The sequence below is a fragment of the Vidua macroura genome, chromosome 5 (assembly GCF_024509145.1).
Source record: "Vidua macroura isolate BioBank_ID:100142 chromosome 5, ASM2450914v1, whole genome shotgun sequence".
In the NCBI taxonomy this organism is placed as follows: domain Eukaryota; kingdom Metazoa; phylum Chordata; class Aves; order Passeriformes; family Viduidae; genus Vidua; species Vidua macroura.
The window spans coordinates 9270531-9289084 of NC_071575.1; the positions used below are offsets into that span (position 1 = coordinate 9270531).

At 42.1% G+C, this 18554-nt stretch overlaps 1 protein-coding gene across 8 annotated transcripts in view; it reads left to right on the forward strand.

Moving 5' to 3' along the window:
- ETV6 (ETS variant transcription factor 6) overlaps positions 1–18554 on the forward strand; it is a 129021-nt gene that overhangs the window by 51926 nt on the left and 58541 nt on the right. Inside the window, exon 2 of one of the 8 annotated variants that reach the window (XM_053978061.1) lies at positions 15738–15779. The exons of the other annotated variants lie outside the window; for them this stretch is intronic. The gene's annotated coding sequence lies outside the window, so the exon portion shown is untranslated. The remainder of the gene's footprint in view (positions 1–15737; positions 15780–18554) is intronic. 8 annotated transcript variants of the gene reach the window in all.

Here is an 18554-nt window from a genome sequence, read left to right on the forward strand (position 1 = left end):
AACTAATTATTCTTCTCCCCTTATTGTTGGCATCCTTCATATGTCTGCAGCCCACTGTCATAGTAAGACATGCTGCATATACTTTTCTGTGCACACAAAGCAATTCTTCTTGGCAACAACTAATTTTTCTTGCTGTTGCCTTTTTTCTGAACCCCCAGCAGTTTGCACCGATGTTCAGAGTGCAGTGATACACTTGAGATATCACAGTACATGCATCCACCTCATAGGGGAGAACTTTTACTTTAGGACTGCAGTGTTGTCTTGACTCCACTTACTTTTGGGGTGTTGTGATGGTAGGGAAAGCTAAAGACCTATTTGTAAAATCATTTGAGTGCTTTTTGTTTCCTGTGTAGCTTGGGTTCTGGTCTTTGGTTTTCCAGGGTGTGAAAAGTTCCACGTCACAGCTGATTTGGATAAACTTCATAGAATGCAGGCCTGGTCACCTAGTGAGATCACATTTTTTATTGTAGTATCTCTCTGCCCCATGTTATTATGGTCTGTTCTACTTCCCTCATTAAGGACAGAAAGGAAATTTGTTTCATTTTCTGCAAATATTATATTAAAGGCCTTTAAGTTTTTAGTGAGTGTTTCATAGGAATCTTTCTGCATGGCTATTTTTATTATTATTTGACACTCTGATTTGGTGGGAACTAGTCTTAGTGCTTCTGTATTGGTTTGGCATCTTTGCATCCTTAGCTGTACCATATAGTGCAATAAAGTTCTGTGTGGACATGAGTAGTAGGGTAGGACAGGTAGTTGGGCAGTTTCTTTAAATTAAGGCATTTATTATTCCTGAAGGCAGTTTGTTGCCAGTTTCTTTCTTTTGATCATGCATTGTTGCTTATATGTATCATTTGTGTTTTAAGGGCACTAGTTTTCTTTTATTTTTTTTTTTCCTTATAAAAGGAATGCAGGAAACAATTAAGAGAAGGTGGAGGAAACAACAACACTCAGGATTGCCAGGGATTCATTTTTTTCTGTATAGTGTCTATTAATTATGCTACTCCTTCTATTAATCCTTTGGCACCTGTTAATTATTCTACAATTTTGGCTAGCAGCTGGAAAGCCACTTTGAAGCATTAAGCATATTGTTGTTTAGTTACTAGAATATTCAATGCACTGAACTGAAAGTATGCAGTGAGATGGGAAAAAAAGCCCTTTACCCTAAGCCACATTTAGAGCAGCAAGCAATGAAAATATTTGCTTTGGAAGGATCTTTGTGGAACAAAACTGACTGACGCACATACAGGGAAAATAAAATAAAAGCTTCATATGACAAAGGGACTGGGAGAGGTGGCCAGAATGTCAAATTAGTGGGTGAGACTAATCCTGGTCCTGCTGAAATGAGTGGTTAAATTCCCACTGATTTTCGTGGGACCTGGGCTGGCCTCTTTCTCAAATTATTGGCTTCTCCTAGACCTCGCTTTGCTCTTCTCTGACATTATGGCCACTTAAGCCTTGTTCTTCCTTCTTACTGCCCTTGCCTTTTCCTCCTAATCTGCTTTTCATCTTACACGTAACCAATACCAACCCATGACAAAAAAAGAAAAAAATTAAGCCTGGCAATGGCACTTCTTGCTAACACCTTATTGCAGTATTTAATCTTGCTGTTACATCTTTGTCTTCTACCATAGGCTAGTCTTGCACATTTTATTGTGAGCTGATAGCTATTGTGAGCTATTCAGAGAGGGTCCATCCAGAAGTGCCTTCTGGTCTTTCAGTCTATAACTGTTAATAATCTACTGACAGGCCGACTGGAGTGTGGAAATCCCAGCCAGCCATCCTGTCAGCCTCAGTACCCATTACTTTGGTTAACCCCAGCAAAGCTCCTTCAGGACTCTGAGCTATGTCCAGTTGTTGGGCAAACAGGATACAACGCATGAGCTGGGGAGGCACTGATCATGCCTCTAACCTAAGGTAGGCTGTTCCACAGTCACCCTCTGGTGCTCACCTGAATTGAACTCATCTGCTCCACCCTGCATCCCAGGGGTTTCTTACTGTGAATCTCAGGCCAGCCTCAAAAAGATCATCCAAACAGGGAACTTGGATGGGTGGGAAGCCCAGTCTGAGTCACTCCTGTGCCATGGTTGGGAAGGACGTTGAGACACTTGAGCATGTCCAGAGGAGGGCAGTGAGGCTGGTGAGGGGCTTGGAACACAAGCCCTGTGAGGAACGACTGAGGAAGCTGGGGGTGCTCAGCCTGGAGAAAAGGAGATTCAGGGGTGACCTTATCACTCTCCACAACTTCCTGAAGGGTAGGTGTAGTCAGGTGGGCGTTGGTCTCTTTCACCAGGCAGCAGCTGATAGAACGAGAGGACATAGTCTCAAGCTGTGTCAAGGGAAATAGAGGTTGGATATTAGGAAAAAGTTTTTCATGGAAAGCGTGATAAAGTTCTGGAATGGTCTGCCTGGGGAGGTGGTGGAGTCACCATTCCTGGATGTATTTAAAAAAAAGACTGGATGTGCACTTGGTGCCATGGTTTAGTTGAGATGTTAGGGCTGGGTTGGACCCAATGGTTTTGAAGGTCTCTTCCAGCCCAGTGATTCTGTGAATTCTGTGAATATAGATGCTAATGTTTTATATAGACTGTGTTGCACTGGGAAGAGTGAAACACCATTACTGATTCTGCTGGGAAAACTGTGGCCTTTGGATCATGAAGATCCTGCTTTGCATTTTTCTGGCATGGTCTTTGTTCATCACCTGTAGGAAACAAACTCCCTTGTCACTGGGTTTGCACTGGAGTGACACAGGGCCCCTTCACTTGTCACTTTTGCAAACAGCTGGTGAGTTTAACCCTGAATCTATTAACTTCTTACTGCTGCCTGGTGACTATGGCAGAAGCATCCAGGTTAAGTGTGAAAAAACTTGTAAAGAAAGCTGACTTTCTGTGAGTTGCTTTCTGCTCCTTGAGAGATTATAGAATCAAGTGGTTTATTTTTCCCAATGTGCCTGGTTGTTGCCCAGAGTTAACAGCAGTTTCCTGCTCTGACCATTCCCAGTGGAAGTGTGTGGAGAGGTAAGAGCTTTCCTGCCTCAGTGGGAACTTGCATATGGGAGTTCTAATATGGGAGTTCAGTCCTAATATGGGAGGTCAAAGAGACCTGTGCTTCAGGTTCCGGAAAGCTGGCAGTGTGGGTGGGAGTCCCAGTGGTGCTAAGCCAGTCTTTTACCCTTTTGGAGAGCTTCACTGTAGGGTTTTAAATCTCCAAAATACATGTTCATCTCTATTCAGAGGGGAAAGGAAGCCATGTCACTTTAATATGGGATTCAAGCTTGATCCCTTGTGGAATTCCCCTGGAAAGTGTGGAGAGAAATATGAAGCAGAAGCAGCAGGACATTTATGGTATTGCTGGGTTTGAAGCATTTTTAGCTTTGTCTTAAAGGGACATTGTCAAGATCAGTGTACCTAAAATTAGCTTGCTTTTCTCTTTCCATCCCAAATGTCTGTTTGATTTTTCATTTGTATTATGTTGTAAGTGTTCCCGTGCTCTTTTTTAAAAATTATTTTTGTAAGAAATAAAATGAATGCAAAGAATGCAGCATTCATAAACAGCCATACAACTAGAGAAAACACAGAAGAGAAACTGCGTGTAAGCCATGACTAACAACTCCACAATAAGAAACCATTGTGTGGTGAGAGCCTTGCAACAAAACACAAGTGTGGTAAAAAGCCCTGCAGAAACAGCATAGCATCATGATCTTTTAACAGAGATGAGCTGCTGCCTCTTGGGAGAGAACAGCTCTGTCCAGCAGTGAGAGGGACTTACAGTGTCTAAGGGGAAAGCTGCTGTAGCTTTGAGGTCCCAGGAATTAATGTGGTAGGTCATGTGTATACACACACAGAAAGAAAAGAATTATTTGATGCCCTTTATGAGAAGCTGGATTTCTTTCTGCTGTACTTTTATGTCTTTCCTCTCTGGTGCTGGCACTCCTTAGGGTGCTTAACAAATACAGCTTGGTAAAATATCCATTAAATGGGGATTTATGCCATTTTTAGAACTCCTCATTTTACTGCTGCAGCAGAAGGGCTAAATGATTCTTGAGTTTGTTGAAGACATTTTTGGTAAAATGATTCCATCCAGATTTGGAGGCCCAGTCCAACACCTCAGCCAAGAGCCTCTTTGCAGTATCATTCTCCAGAGGTTCTTGGGAGGCTGGAGCACTTAATGTATCAGGCATTTCAGCCTTGTGGAATGCTTGTGCACTTTTGTGGGATGAATAAATTTGAATGTGCTCACTTCTCGTGTAAAATGTTTTGTGCAGGACTAGCATGGTCCTATTAATGTAGCAGTGATCCTTGTTCGAGAAGTTGGGCGTTAGTTACATGTTTAATAGGCATATGGTTGGTGATGTTGTGAGTTAATAAACAATCACCACTGATTGGCTTTGGAGAGTCAAAGCATTAGGAAACTTGCTTAACTCCAAATCTTTCCTCATGAGTTTTTATGCATAGAAGTCATACCCCAGGAATAGCCTGAAGCACCCTGCTTTATTTACTCCATCTGCCTGTCTGGTTTTGATCTCCCTATGCTTTTGTATCCCGCTGAAAAAAAAAAAAGTGTCTGCTCTGCACTGGCAGCATGGTCAGGTAGCTCTGTGGCAATTATACAGACCAGAAAATGAAAATGTTAAATTATACCATGACAAGTAAAAATTAAATTAACGTCTCCAATGTTCTTCCTGCCTTTGGAGTCCACAGGCACAGTATGGGGGGTTCTGCAGTCAATGGAGAGGAAGGATAAAGGTTATGGGGGTTGATTTGGAGACAGTGGAAGTTTTCTGATCTGAGAGCTTACTGAGGGGCTCTTTGTAGCTGGAGATTCACCATTCCAAGTTCAGAGTTGCTTGTAGCACTGGATCCCATGGGCTATGAGAACCTGAACCTCTCCTGCAGGAAAGCATTATTCTACCCCTGTCCTGCATGGCTTCTGGTGCTGTTAGGTGCAGGAGGGTGTGGTACCCCTGTATGGGCTTTTTCCATCCCCTCTCAAAGGAAGAGTGGTAGTTTCACTGTCTTTTGGGCTATACACCACTCCTACCCTGAGGGTGCAGGGGGAACATGTGAACTGAGCTACAGTTCAGTCAAGAGGAGCTGAGAACTGTAGAAACACACTTATTTCAGAGGTAGATCCTGTAGCACTGGTAATGAATTGGCACTGTCTCAGGATCCTGATAAAAAGGGTTCTTTTCATACTATGTTTTCAGCATTCTCCCTCTTCCAGTTCTCTAGGAGCATTTTTTCTTCATGTTTCCCTCAGTTGTCTTAAAGCTTCTTGTTTGCAGAATAAACATCCCAAAGAGGCTGTGAGCTGGTCAAAGCACTGACATTTTATTTTTAAATGCTCACCAGCAGCAAAAAAACCCACAGAATATTTTTGAAGGGAAATTTCCTTTTTGGGTTTTTGTATCCCTGAAAGAATTTCCGATGCAGGCAGATAGTAATTCCCAGCTACGTACTTCCTGATAAGGAAACGGCTCCAATAAATGCAGCTATAAATAGCTACCCTTTTATTTTTTAAAAATGTAGGGAGATCTGTTTAGCTTTTATTTCAAACTACTGAAAGAAAGGGACAGTGTACAGTAAAAGTCTTAGGTTTGGCACCCATTTGCTTTCCAGATAAGTAAAGTTTTTAATCTGCATTTATAGATTTAATTTTGTAAAGTTTAGATGTCTGTTTATTTCTGTTCATCCTTCTCACAACAATGTAAAAGAAAAAAACCCACCTTTTTATATGGTAAATATAAATTGCATTTTGCCTCCCTTATGAAGGGAAAGTATTACCTGCTTTGTGCAGAATTCTTAATGCTTTTGCTGTGTGCCTATATTTCAGAGCTTCTCTATGTATAGTTTGTTAAGGTGCTTTGTCATCTCAGAATAAGTAGCATGATCTTCAACTGCATTTTTTCACATTTGGTGTAAAAACGCTGTAGCAAATGCATGGTTAGACTGAAATTCCTTTTTTCTAAAAGTCACTTGCTGAGACAATTCTGTGCAATTAGTTTATAAACTTTCTGCATTTTCTGCATTATCTTCCCCCTTTTTACAGTTCTATTTCATATATTTTTAATTTCATGCATTTCAGTTTGGACTTTTGCTAAAATTTTCCCTTGCCAGTCTTGTTTTCTTTTGTTCTTTAAAAAGCAAACACCAAGCACACGGTGCCTTCAGAGAAACAAATAATTATTTACCCCCCAAAAATTTATAGACACGAATAAGTTTGCTGCAAGAGCTAATGTGAAAATGGCTTTACAGGTTAGATTTCAAGCTGGCTATGGCAGTCATTCAGATTACAGCTGAAAAAATATACATGTCTGCTGCCTTGAGAATTTTATAGAGGATGAGTGCTTAGTAAATCATCTTGAGCAGCACTTGGACCTTAGTCCCTGCTTTTTGTGCTGCAGCAGGCTGGCATGTCCTGCATAGCTGTGTTGGATAGAGGTCTCCAGCAAAATCCTGAGGCACAGCTGAGGATGGGCATCGTCACTGGGGGTGTTGACGGCTGGGTTATCCCCTTTCCCACTTGTTCCTGTCCTGAGCGCTCCCTGGTTTTCCCAGTGGATGAGTGCGGTGGATGTGCTGGGCTGGACTGGTTGAACCATGGCCAAAGCCCCTGCAAGGCCATGGTGCCACGTCCTCAGTGCCGGCAGCCAGCAGAGAGCTGGAGATCAGCGCAACAGAGATGAGGTGGAATAATCCCCCTTTTCCTCCTCCCCCTTTCTCCTTCCAGCGATTTCACAGGATCTTGTGACTTGTGGCCAAACCCTGCCTGTGAGGGCACTCAGCTGCCCTGGGCTTCTCTTGGCAGCTGATGACGCTCACGGCTGGCCTGGAGCCGAGCAGATTGCACAAGGGTGCAGCTGGTGGTAGATTCCCCTGTGCCCCTCTTGCTCCTTGTTTGCTGGAATGACCTGGCAGGGCTCAGCACGTGCCCCTCCATAGCCCCTGAGCACATTGCTTTACACATTGTTCCTCTGTAGGCACCCAGAGGGGTTTTACCTCCCATCTCCTGTGCTTCTCTCTTGGCTGCACCAGAAAGGTTGATCTGCGTGTGCAGGCCTTGCCACACCTCCTCAACAGGCCCGTGGAACATGCACAATTAATACGGCATTAATTAATTATGGGGAGAACTCGCTGCTGGCACAAGAACCAAGGCTTGCAGCTTATAAAGTGAATCCTTTGATGCTGAGCTTTAAAGAACTTTTCTATCAACTCAAGCCAGCAGAGAGATTCCGTGATATTTATACCCTTCCTCTGTAGAGACTCCAGAGTGCAGGGTTTGGCCACCCTGGACACCAGCAACGGAAGTGGTGGTGGTAAAGGAGGAGGCTTCAGAAAGCATAACCAGGGCTTGACCCTCAGGAACAAAATTGCACAAGTCCTGGGTGAAAATGTTGGAGTTGATCCAGCTCAATAGGTGCAAAAAGTGACCTACTGGACTTGATGAAATGAACAGGAGTTGTCTCACTGTCTCCAGCAATTTCCATGGTTTTATCTAGAATGTGTGTGTGAGTAAATTTATAAGCTTGTGCTGTGCTTCTACTTACTTGGCCAGTGTTTGCGGGAAGAGAGATGAAAGAATGACTGTGCCTGTTTGGTTTGTGCAATACTGAGAATTTCTCCCTTTGTACTTCCTCCTTCTTGGTAGTGGAGAAGGAAGTAGCCCCAGTTCCTACTGGTCCACAAACCAGTTACTCATTTCAGTTCTGCCACTTGAGTGGGTCCTTGTGTATTTCCTAGCAGGGGAAATCTCCCTTTATGTGTATAAGTTCCTCCTTCCTACTCTCTCTTTTGTTCTGATTTCTTCCAAGCAACCTGTCTCCTTAAATTTTTAACTTCGCTGGCTTTCGCTTCCTCTCCATGATTCAGTGAAGGCGTTTTGTCAGAAAAACCCTCTGTACAAAATACTACTTTGTTCCTTTTTTTATGTTTTTCTATGTTGTACTTCTTTCTATCTTGCTTCCCTGGAAAGTTCCTTAGTAGTCTTACTACCTCTGGGCTTTTAGCTTCATTACTCTGGGTAGTCATTACTGTGTTGCCCGGTGTGTAATTGTTCAAAGCACCTTGTTCTTTTTATTAGAGGTTTGGTTTCTTTTACTGCTCTTTAAATACTAATAGGCAGTGGTGACAAATGTTGCTATTAAATACATAGGCTTGTCTCATCACTGCTGTATAGCTTGCTTGGTGGTTTTCTGCTTTTGCTTGGTGGTTTTCTGCTTGTTGAAAGTGAGCATAACCAACTCACAGGAGTCATTCTCTACTTCCACATTATGTTCTCAGGGATGCAGTGTGTGGTATGGAGTGGTGGTGAACCACTCACATGCAGTAGAAGGATTAGTGCAGGATTTGAAGCCTTGGAGCTCAGCAAAGTAGAAAGAAGGGATAGTACTTAATGTCTGCAAGAGCTAAAGCATTGTCGATCTTCAATTTTTACACCCCCTCTCAGTTTTAAAATCATGCAGAGTGAAAAACAAGCAGAGGAACTGGGAGTGACAGCAGAGGTAACAGTGATAGTGAGCTGAGCTGTGTTTGTGATGGGCAGACCTGAAGCAGCTGGGCTGTTAAAGGAGTCAGTATTTACTGCTGGCCTCCTGCCACACCATTATCAGCGTGTGCAATAGCAATAGCTGAATCTCACAAGGTTTGGCACTGATTCAGTTCAACAGAACACCCAGAAGTAAATCCAGATGTCTTTTAAATAGGTTGGATCTGTATTGTTATGGTGAGTTCTCCATAATTATGATTTTCTTAGAGTTCTGGAAGAATATGCCTAGTCCCGAATAACCCTCAGAACACAGCTTCTCACGCATGGCCCTTCTGGTGCTCCATCATTTGCAGTGAGAACATGTGTGCACAAAACCTCCACTGGAACGCAGACAAGAGTTAACAATCAAAAAATCAAAATTTATTTTAAAGCTGATAAGTTTTGATTTTTTTTTTTTTTTAGTCTGACACATGTATCTCCATGTGCATGTACATATTTAGATCCTGTGGAAAGGTTTGCTCCAATACTTAGGTTTTATGCAGAGAGACTGTAACTTTTCCTTTTGAAGCTAATTAACACTTAGAATGTGTTACAACCATTTCTTTTAGGCAGAGCTGTAAAATTACTGCCTATGATGAAACAAAAAATGGGTGCAGAAGATGGTAGAACGTGCCTTTTGTGTCACAGGAGTTGCTAAGCAGGCTCAGAATTGCTGTCCTCCCATCTCAGCAGCAACAAGCAGACACAAGAGGGTTAGGCTGTGTTTGAGTCTAGAGGCCTAGGTTTGAAGGGGTCTTTCAGTCCGTTTTTTACTGGATCAAGTGTACAGAGTCAGCAGTATATGTGTGAAATCTCCAAGTTGCCTTAAAATTGTAGATGGGGCTCAGTTAGCTGTTTTTAATGCTTTCTTACTGCATGCACTCCATAAGCCACTTCCTGAAGAGTACTAATAAGAAGTCTAATCCACAAATAGTCTTGGCACCAGTTTGGAAGCTGAAATAATCAGAGTATTCTAATCTTTTGTGAATAAAGGTAGCTTGCACTGATAATTTTATCCTGAAATGACTTGGCCCCACTCTGAAGCATTTTCACTGCACAGTTTTATAAGTCCATATAACATCAACAACAGAAAGGCTGTAAAATTATAATTTGCTTTACAAAACATGTCTCTTGGTCAGCTATAAATTACACATATGCTTTAAATAATTCGAGCATCATGACAGTCGCATTCAATAGATCCTGACAACTGGAAGAGCAGGGACATGTTCAGCAGGAATAAAATGCCCTGCATGTCATTACGACTTGAAGTTACGGTCATCTACTAAATTAACTGTTCAGTTAATTTAGTTAATTTCATTCAGAATTGGGATGAAAGTAAGCTATTCTTATTTTGATAATTTTTCTCAGTTTTTCATACGGGACCACAGTACAAGGAAATCTCATTCAGAAGGATGTTGTGGTTGTTCAGCAGAAAACAATTATTGATGTGAGTAGGTCATGACTTTTTCTTGTGGTTTTACAGTAATACCTGTGAATGTCCCTTGACTGTAGAGTTAAGCAAAGATATTTGTCAAAAAAACAGTCACCAGACTCCAATTTGTGTAGCAACTGTGCATAGATTCCACAGCTTTGCACCAAAATTGTTAGGCAATTGAAGTTCTGACACAGGCTTGTTAAAGCTCATGAATTCCTAGGCAGGTGTCTTAATCCTTTGTATTTATTCAAACTCTGTCCCACTATGGGTGTGGTGGTCTCATCCATGTGGTCATTTTTAGTGTCCTAGGGAACCCAGTTAGAACAGACTACTTCCCCAGTCCTCCCGTTCCTAGGAAACGAGAGGGGCAATAGGACCCTGCAGTTTAAAGAAAAGGTAGTTTTGTAAGTGAATAGGTTTGCAGGGAGAAAGTTATAATGTGGCTATGAAATCGTACTTGGTTTGGAGAAGGATGAATGATTATTCACAGTTCCTGACAGAACAGCAAATCCAGAGATCCAAGGTAAGTCATTGGGCAACATGTCTAAAAGAAACAAGAATGAGGATGCATCACTACATGAAAGAAATCATTGCAGGAAGATGTTTGCAGGGCTGAAAGTGTGAATGGATCTCTAAAAGGAGCCAGATAAACCTGTGGAGAGGGATAGGCCATGTGGTCAGTATGGAAAGAGTGGCCTGAATGCAACCAATGCAACCACAGCTCATGAATTCCTTAAAACACAGATTACCAGAGGCTGAGACAAGTAATATATATTACAGTAGAGATTGCTTCATGTTTCCTTGTTCCTTTCACTTTTTGCTTATACATCAACTGCTCTAGATGTTTGGGTAGATGGGTTGGGGATCTTTCCTAGTATGGTAATTTTTATATTTTTCCCCATGTCATAGCCATCTCCAGTGATTTGACAGTAGTGTGGATGCCATCCAAGCAGATATATATTCAGTATGCATATGCTACGCCAGAGGGCTCTTTTAGGTGATAACTAACTCATCAGCTAGAGGCCACAGAAGAAAAGTTAAGGGGGGGATTTGCCTTTAAGCGATTCTGACAAAAGTCTCTTTTACACAACAGCTGACTGGATCGATGAATGTAATGCCAAGGGCAGCAAGAGAGAAAAAAAAAAGTCATGTAAATTAGCTGGCGAGGGAACAGGGCAAAGCTATCTGGTAAGGGGGGGAATGGGAGAGAAGGACAGGCAGCCACCTCCTGGAGCTTTGGCTTTAGGGACCAGGTTTGCTCCAAGTGCTTGAAAAACAAATTTTGAAGTTGAAGCTGGGAAAAATGTGGAGAACCTATCTCTATAGCATATAAGCCTCCAGTGGATTGTAGTCACCCCTATATGCAGTTCTGTTATCCCTGGCATTTGTTTCTCCCATACACCCTCAAAGGATTGCTTTCATTTTTCTGCTGTTGTTCAGTCCAAGATCCAGTTTGACCTATGCCCCTTTTTATGGCCCTGTCTCACATCTGTGTAAATGTAACATGAATTTCAGTTCTGCTTCCTCTCTTGCCCCAAACAACAGTTTGGGTTTCTGAGTGTAGTCATTAAAAGAAGTTATTCAGTATTATTTGTGATTTAAAATGGTAAATTAAAAACTAGCTGGAAGACTGGTAGTGCTTCTGATCTGTATCCCCTTTCCTAAGGTGCTTCATAAAATACTGTGTGTCGTTATTCACTCTGGCCTGGATGTTCTTGGCTCTCTCCCACTTAGTGATTCACAAGATGTCTGTGAGATTCATTTTTGTAAATGTGGTTCTCCCCCTTCCCGCTGTATAGCCTCCCCTCCCTTCTCCTTTGTTTTTGAGATCATTAAATAAAACCCATGGTACATGGGAGTGCAGTCTGCGACATAACACTGGAAGAGATCTAAGATAGGGTGTAGAATTTTCCCCCTGATTTTCAAGTGGGAGATTAGAATAGTTTGCAATGCTTTTCTACAGCTCCCCCTCCTCTTCCTCTGCTCTTTTGCAGCTCTGTGTGTCCTGTGCCTCTCTCAAGATAACTTTTTTCTAGTAAAAAAACAGTGCCTTGTGCCCTCAGGACACTCCTGGCTGTCCCTGGGGAGAGGGGAGCTGGAGGGCAGAGCTGCAGATCCCAGTGCTGGCTGCTGTAAGCAGGCAGGGGTGTTTGCGGGGCCCGCATGCCACAGCCTCTTCAAACAACTCTGCTCAAAGGCATGAGCTGGGCTCACTTCTGAGGGAAATTTCCTTTTTGGGGAAGTTGCTGCAAAGGAATTTCCTGTGTGGGCAGACAGAGCTTCCTGACTTGAAGGCTTCTTGGAAGGGAAACCGTTTCATAATGAAATGATAAATTAAAGACATACCAGCCCTGGTTCACTTCAAAACAGCTATTGAGAGAGCTCAGGCGGTGCACCATTATACTCCAGTGCAGAAGGAAAATAAATTGCATCCTGACAGGATTCTCCAGAGTAGACCATATCCTTCCCCCCAACCTGCCCTCCCTGTCTCCCTTTCCCTCTCCTTTCTCCTTCCCCTGCTATTTGCTTCACTGTCATCTATCTTTTGCAGCCCCCTCTAGCCAACAGACACAGGGGCTTGAGGCTGGGGAATGTTGGCTAAATGTGTTCCTTCCTCCATGGAGCAGTCAGCTCTGGTTTAAGCCCTGCTGTGCTGGCTGGCAGGGTGAGTGCCCTGTGTGGAAGTCACCGAAATGGTACAGGGCTGTCCTCAAAACTGGGTGCCATTGCTGCTGATGCAGTTGTGGCAAGGAGAAATTCAGGATATCCTCCAAGTTTTAAGTCAGTGCCTGTAACCCTGGTGGGGTTATGAAAATATCTGGGAGGAAGTGTTGCAGATAACTGTTTCCTGTTAAATAAGAGGAAAAAAAGGACCTTTGCTCCATCCTGGTCAAGACACAATAGAGGGAGGGCATCGCCAGAGAGCTCAAGCTGTTTCCAATGGGCACCAACCAGCTCATAACATTTCCCTGCTCTGCCCCATCATGCTCTGTGGAGAAGGGAAGGCGAGTGCTTGTGGGTGTCTGTGCCCCAAGAGATGCCCATAGCTGTGAGCTCAGCTGGGCTGGGTGAAGAGCTTTGATCAGACTGCTAGGGTTGCCAAATACGTTGTACCTGGAGATGGAGGATATAATTTCAGATGGCACAGGGGTAGGGGGAACAAAAAAGTGAGAGTTTCGTGTTGCCTTTCTTTGTCTCAACTGTATTGTCTCTAAACTTGATGGGTGATTCTGCCCACAACACCTAGTTCCACAAAGTGATCTGCCATGCACTGATACAAATGTGGCATCAGCATTTTCTTTTCTCCCTGGAGAGAAAGCCTTTATTCCCTGCCTCCTATTTGGCTGGCAATTAAAGGTGTTTTAATTCTTCACAGGAATCCCCAGAATTGGTGTGCATTATGTGCCTTGTTCCAAGGAGGTCTTATCCCTCTCCATTGCTTAGTGAGTTCCTTTGGAGTTCTGAAGCACTAAAATCACTGGCAGAGCACTGCATGATTTTATAATAAGTGCTGTAGTTATTGGGAATTTTTTCTTAAAAATGCATATAATGGAGTTAGTTCCATGACAGTGAAAGAATATGACGTTCTATTTGTATTGTTTAAAGCAAGTTTTTGGCCTATGTAAAGAAAAACTAGAAAAAGGGGGTTCACATGGCTTAGAAGTCAAGTACAAAGGACCCCAAAGTGGATAAACACTGGGCTTATAACTTTTATGTTGTCACCACCTCTTGATAGCATTAAATTAATAATTAAAATGAATAGACGACATTCTGTTTGCCTAAGTTGCTGTTCTTTCTGTCCTTGCTAATGTATCAGCTAATCTCCACCTAAAGAAATGTCACTGGACTTTCTATATTGCTTGCCTCCTTCTTAGACTAGGGTGATGTGCAATTCTTTCTCTTTGTGTGCTTGACACAGCCTCAGACAGCTGTGGGATTGTCATCCCTCCTTTCCAAACTGTGAGCTCCCATTATGTTATCTCCCCCCAGACAACATGGTACTCATTTCTGTCACCCTTATGTTCTGAGCAAAAACTACACAGAATTACTTCTAATCTACTCAGAAATAAAATCCAGGTGGCATCCTGTAATGGTGGCAGCTATAGCCATGCCAGGAGGAAATCTGAGTGAGAGTACAGTGATGCACTGCTTATAAAACAGAACAGTTTCACCAAGGCTTTGTGTGTAACAAGTTTGCATTGTTAATCAGGTGCCATTCCAATCACTGTTCAGCTTCATGACAGTGAGTTCCAGTAAAATGTGGGTGGGAGGACACTTAATTTGTGCTGGTTTTTTTTTTATTGCTTTAAATGCACACACTGCTTGTTCTTGGCATGATATCAAGAGTGCTGGAAGGAAATGAGGTAGAAAAGGGACATGAAAATCACGACTGATCTCTAAGGGTATTATTCCTGCTTCCACGTGGAAAGCTCACAGATTCCTGGTAGACATTCTTGTTGGAGTGGCAGAAGGGGGAAATCTTATATTTCACTTCTGAAATAGTGGGTCAATAGGGATTTCTCTAATCAGCTAAAAACTAGCCATGATGAAGTTTAAATGAATTGTGGGCAATTACTCCTGTCATAGGAATAGCTATGGAAGACCAGTGGAAGGTCTTTGAGGACAAAGGAAAGGCTGGAAAGGTGAGGTTGGATGCATCTTACTACCCTTTCTCTTGCAGATGATGTTTCAGGGCCTTATCTTGAGCTCTGTCCCTCCATGTAGCCTGTATTTCTTCTTGAAATTAGAAGGCTGGGCTATGGTACTTGTCCCTGCTCCAGAAGAGTTCCTTTTGTTATATGTTTGTCTGCTACCAAATATTTGTGGGCATTTCTCTTGCTAAACTGTTTGCTTCTCCTACAGTGCAGCATGAAATATATGCAATGTTTGTGAAAGCTCAGCAGGTTTGGTATTGGAAAAGTTGGGGAAGGAATAGGAAAGCCAAAGATCATTTCCAGGTAGCTATTCTTCAGATTTTTCTACTGTTCTGAGTCGTGGGTTGTCAGGACAGTAACTGGTGTTTTATCCAACTGGATTTTGTCCTGATCATTTGAAATGCTTCCTTTTTCACCTCAGTGTAATTTACAATCACAAATCTATTGCAGCAAGAAATGTTAACAGGAAAGAAATGTAAACACTTCAACTGTGTTTTACTTCCCCTGAATATCTATATGTTTGTGTTGAGAGAGTTATTAAATTAAGAATAAATTAAAGCTTTCCAGGCAGCTCTGGGAGCTGAGATAGGTTCATCTCTTGAGGATCTGGAAGGAGGGAAATGAGGTGTGCAACAATGCTGGTTGGTATGTTGCCCAAGCAGTCACTGTGATGGAATTTCAGCATGGTAACAGAGGCTGTCCTACACCAGCTGCATTTACTTCCCATGGATTGGTGTGGAGAACACTGAGGTTGAAAGACAAAACTTAGGGACATGAGTTTCCTCTCTTGCACAATCCCTATTTAGACATTTTCAATCACTATGTCTGACTGTATATGAAAATGTTTGACTTCTTAACTGCTGAAGGGTTTTCCTGGAGAAAGACTTTTCTCCAGGAAATTTGTCTCTTGGTATTTGAACAAATGTTACTTGAAGGGAAAGGGTGAAAAAAGATGTGGCTCCTCATGTAACTTACTTTACTAAAAGATGGATAACATGGTAGTGAAGACCTGAATTAAAATACAGCATAAGGTACAGATAAGACAGGCAAAGTCAAACTCCTCGTAGTCTTTAGTAATTTGCATTTTTTTTTTTCCCAATGCTTCTCTTTTAATTTTTTTCCAGGACAGGTTGCAAGCGAGTTCAACTAAGCAAGGGGTATTGACGGTAGGTTTACTTTTTCAATTATCTTTCAAAGCCTTCTTGGAAATACTTTGAAAGACTCTCTGAAATCCATGAACTAGAATTTGAAAAGGAAAATATTTGTCCTTTTTACAGAATGTATTTTCAGTTCAGCTGTGTCAAAACCATAATCATTTGCATTTCCCTCGACTCTTTTACACATGTCAGAGATTCAGCTCTGCCTAGCTTGACTAATGTGACCATAACTGTCTGGTTTAAACATTTTTGAGGATGGGCAGTCAGCTTTTTTGAAGCAGGTGAAGGGATGTGATCTCTTTCTTCACACTGACACTAAGATTGCTTATACCTGTGATAAACTAAGAGAGACAAAATGGTATTCTTCTTAGGGAAATTTCCTTTCTAAGGAAGTTAGTAATATGAAATAACTATTATTATTTTTAAATCCAGTATGAGTTGAGGGAGTGCCCTGATTATGCATTTCCTGGAAAAGGCCATTGGTGACGTACCATTGACTAATGAAAATCACCACTTAGAATTAGCTCTTTTCTATTAACTATTTGAAAAGGAAAGAGTGTTTTAAAAGCACATGTCATTGACATTTCCTTGTTCTTTCTTTTTTAACCCATCATCAGTGGGCCTGTTTACACCATTAGCAGCTACAGATCCATGGCCCTCGTTGGAAAACACTAAACTATTCTGATATAATAAAATAAGTAAAACCAAAGCCTGATTGCTGTTATTTGCCATAAATGAGAGTGTGCAGCTTAATGCCTCAACCTAAAATTCAGAAAGGAATAAGAGAAGCGCAAAGGAGGCACAACAAGCATGACACAGTAGCAGATGAGTTGGATTTGCCATGAAAATCAGGTTAATGCTTTATCTACTGGTGAGCAGCAGTCTGCAAAGAGCTCTGTCCAGGGGTTAAGGATGGAGTTTTGCACACACAGGAGAAACTCTGGTCAGAAAAGGGAAAAGCTGTAGGATAGAACTTCCGTATTTCATTGTTACTAATTCAGGTTTTTCTAGTATGTGTTAAACTAGTGACCAGGAAATCTGGGAGCTGATGAGCCAGAACTACTAAATACCATTTTAGCTGTTATGTCTAAGACTCTGGGAATTGTGTTGCTTATGCTCAGAAGAGCATGACTTGTGAATGCAATTTGTTCAACTCCAAATGACCTCTGAGCCTTACTGGAAGTCAACTCAAACCACACCCCCCTCTCCCAAAAAAGCCAGAAAAGCAAAAAAATATGGCCCCTCCTACTAATACCAGAAGAGATTGTTTAGTTTTAAAATTATCATCCTGCAACATTTTGTTTTGAATTTAACCCTAACAACATCGACATGACAGAATTATGCAAACAAGGAAATTTCCATGGGCCGAATTGCACAATTTCAAGAAACAATCAGAGTTACTAAAAAAACATGAGCACTGATGCATTAGCACTGAAGAGCTGTGCATTTTCTGTAGCTTTTGGAACAGAGAGAATAAACACACCTTTCTTCTTCCCTGTTCATTGACTTAACACACAGGAGGGTATGAATAGTACCTGGCTAAGTGTGTGCGCAGTGCCAAACCACAGGAGTTGTTTGGAGGGCTGCTGCCTGAGATTTACCATTCAGTCAAAGAAGTAGCACTAAGGGAAAATACTCACAATGCTGCTGTTGGTGTTAAAGCTGTGCACTGAAAGTCTAAAGTGTTTCCTAGTGCTTTAAAGATTTTCCTTTGTACTTTCATAGGCCTGTATGGCCTGTGACAGCAGCTCTGGGATATAGTAAGAATTTCCAGCTCCACCACAAATATTTCTGTGAAAGGTGCAATGCAGGCACCAACCCAGAAATGATGTACATTTCAGCTTTCAGCAACATGCTGTACTTAAATAACATTATATTCTTACCTAGAAACCTTAAGCCCACCAGAGTACATCCTAGGTACTCTCCCATAAGTGAACTACTAGGTTGTATTGTTTTACTGCTGTTTCCATTCTGTAAATTCATCTCAGGCCCTGTTATGCCTGTAAGGGCAGAATACCTTTTTTGTCTTTCAGTGCTATAGCTTCCATTATTACAAGGATGCTTGGCTATTGTAGGGATGAGTCTTACAGAAATTAAGATAATTAAGTGATTAAGGAAAGCAAAAATCCTGTACCAACCTCTGGCTTTGCATGAGTGAAAACCAAAACCAGTAATGGCCATGAGCCCATGTCAAATGTGTAGCTGTTGGAGGAGTGGGATTCTAGAAGAATCATCCAGCAGGATTAATGGCTGGAGCAGTCTGAGGAGCTGATGGAGCTCAAACAGGATTAGTGTAGAGAGAATTCAATTTGGGGATGCTTTCTGAAGGGTGATCCTCTAATGCCCCAGCCTGCTTGATGTTTTTAGGGGAAGATACTTGGATTTGCCCTGGGCGGTGCCCGGGAGAAACAGCCAAATTCTCAGGAGGCTCAATAACAGGTTTTGCTTGTGAACTTTAAAATACTTTTTTACAACATCCAGACAGAGTAAGGCACTCTGCCAACTCAGCAAATTTCAACTTATCCAGTCTTGGGCCAGTCAACCGTTCCTCCAGTCTCCTACAGTTCCACTTAGGGGTCTCTTCTAAACCTGGAGGCCTTAAAGCCCTGTGTGCTGCTCATGTGAATCTGGAGTTCTCGGCAGAGTTTCCCAAGTCAAGGTTTATGAGAGTGCCTGAGACGTGTGCAAAACCTGAGATTTATTGACTTTCCTATGGTTATAACTTGTCACAAAAACCTGTGTCCTGTGCAGACTGAAAGTGTGTATGTTTGTGGAAGGGATTAG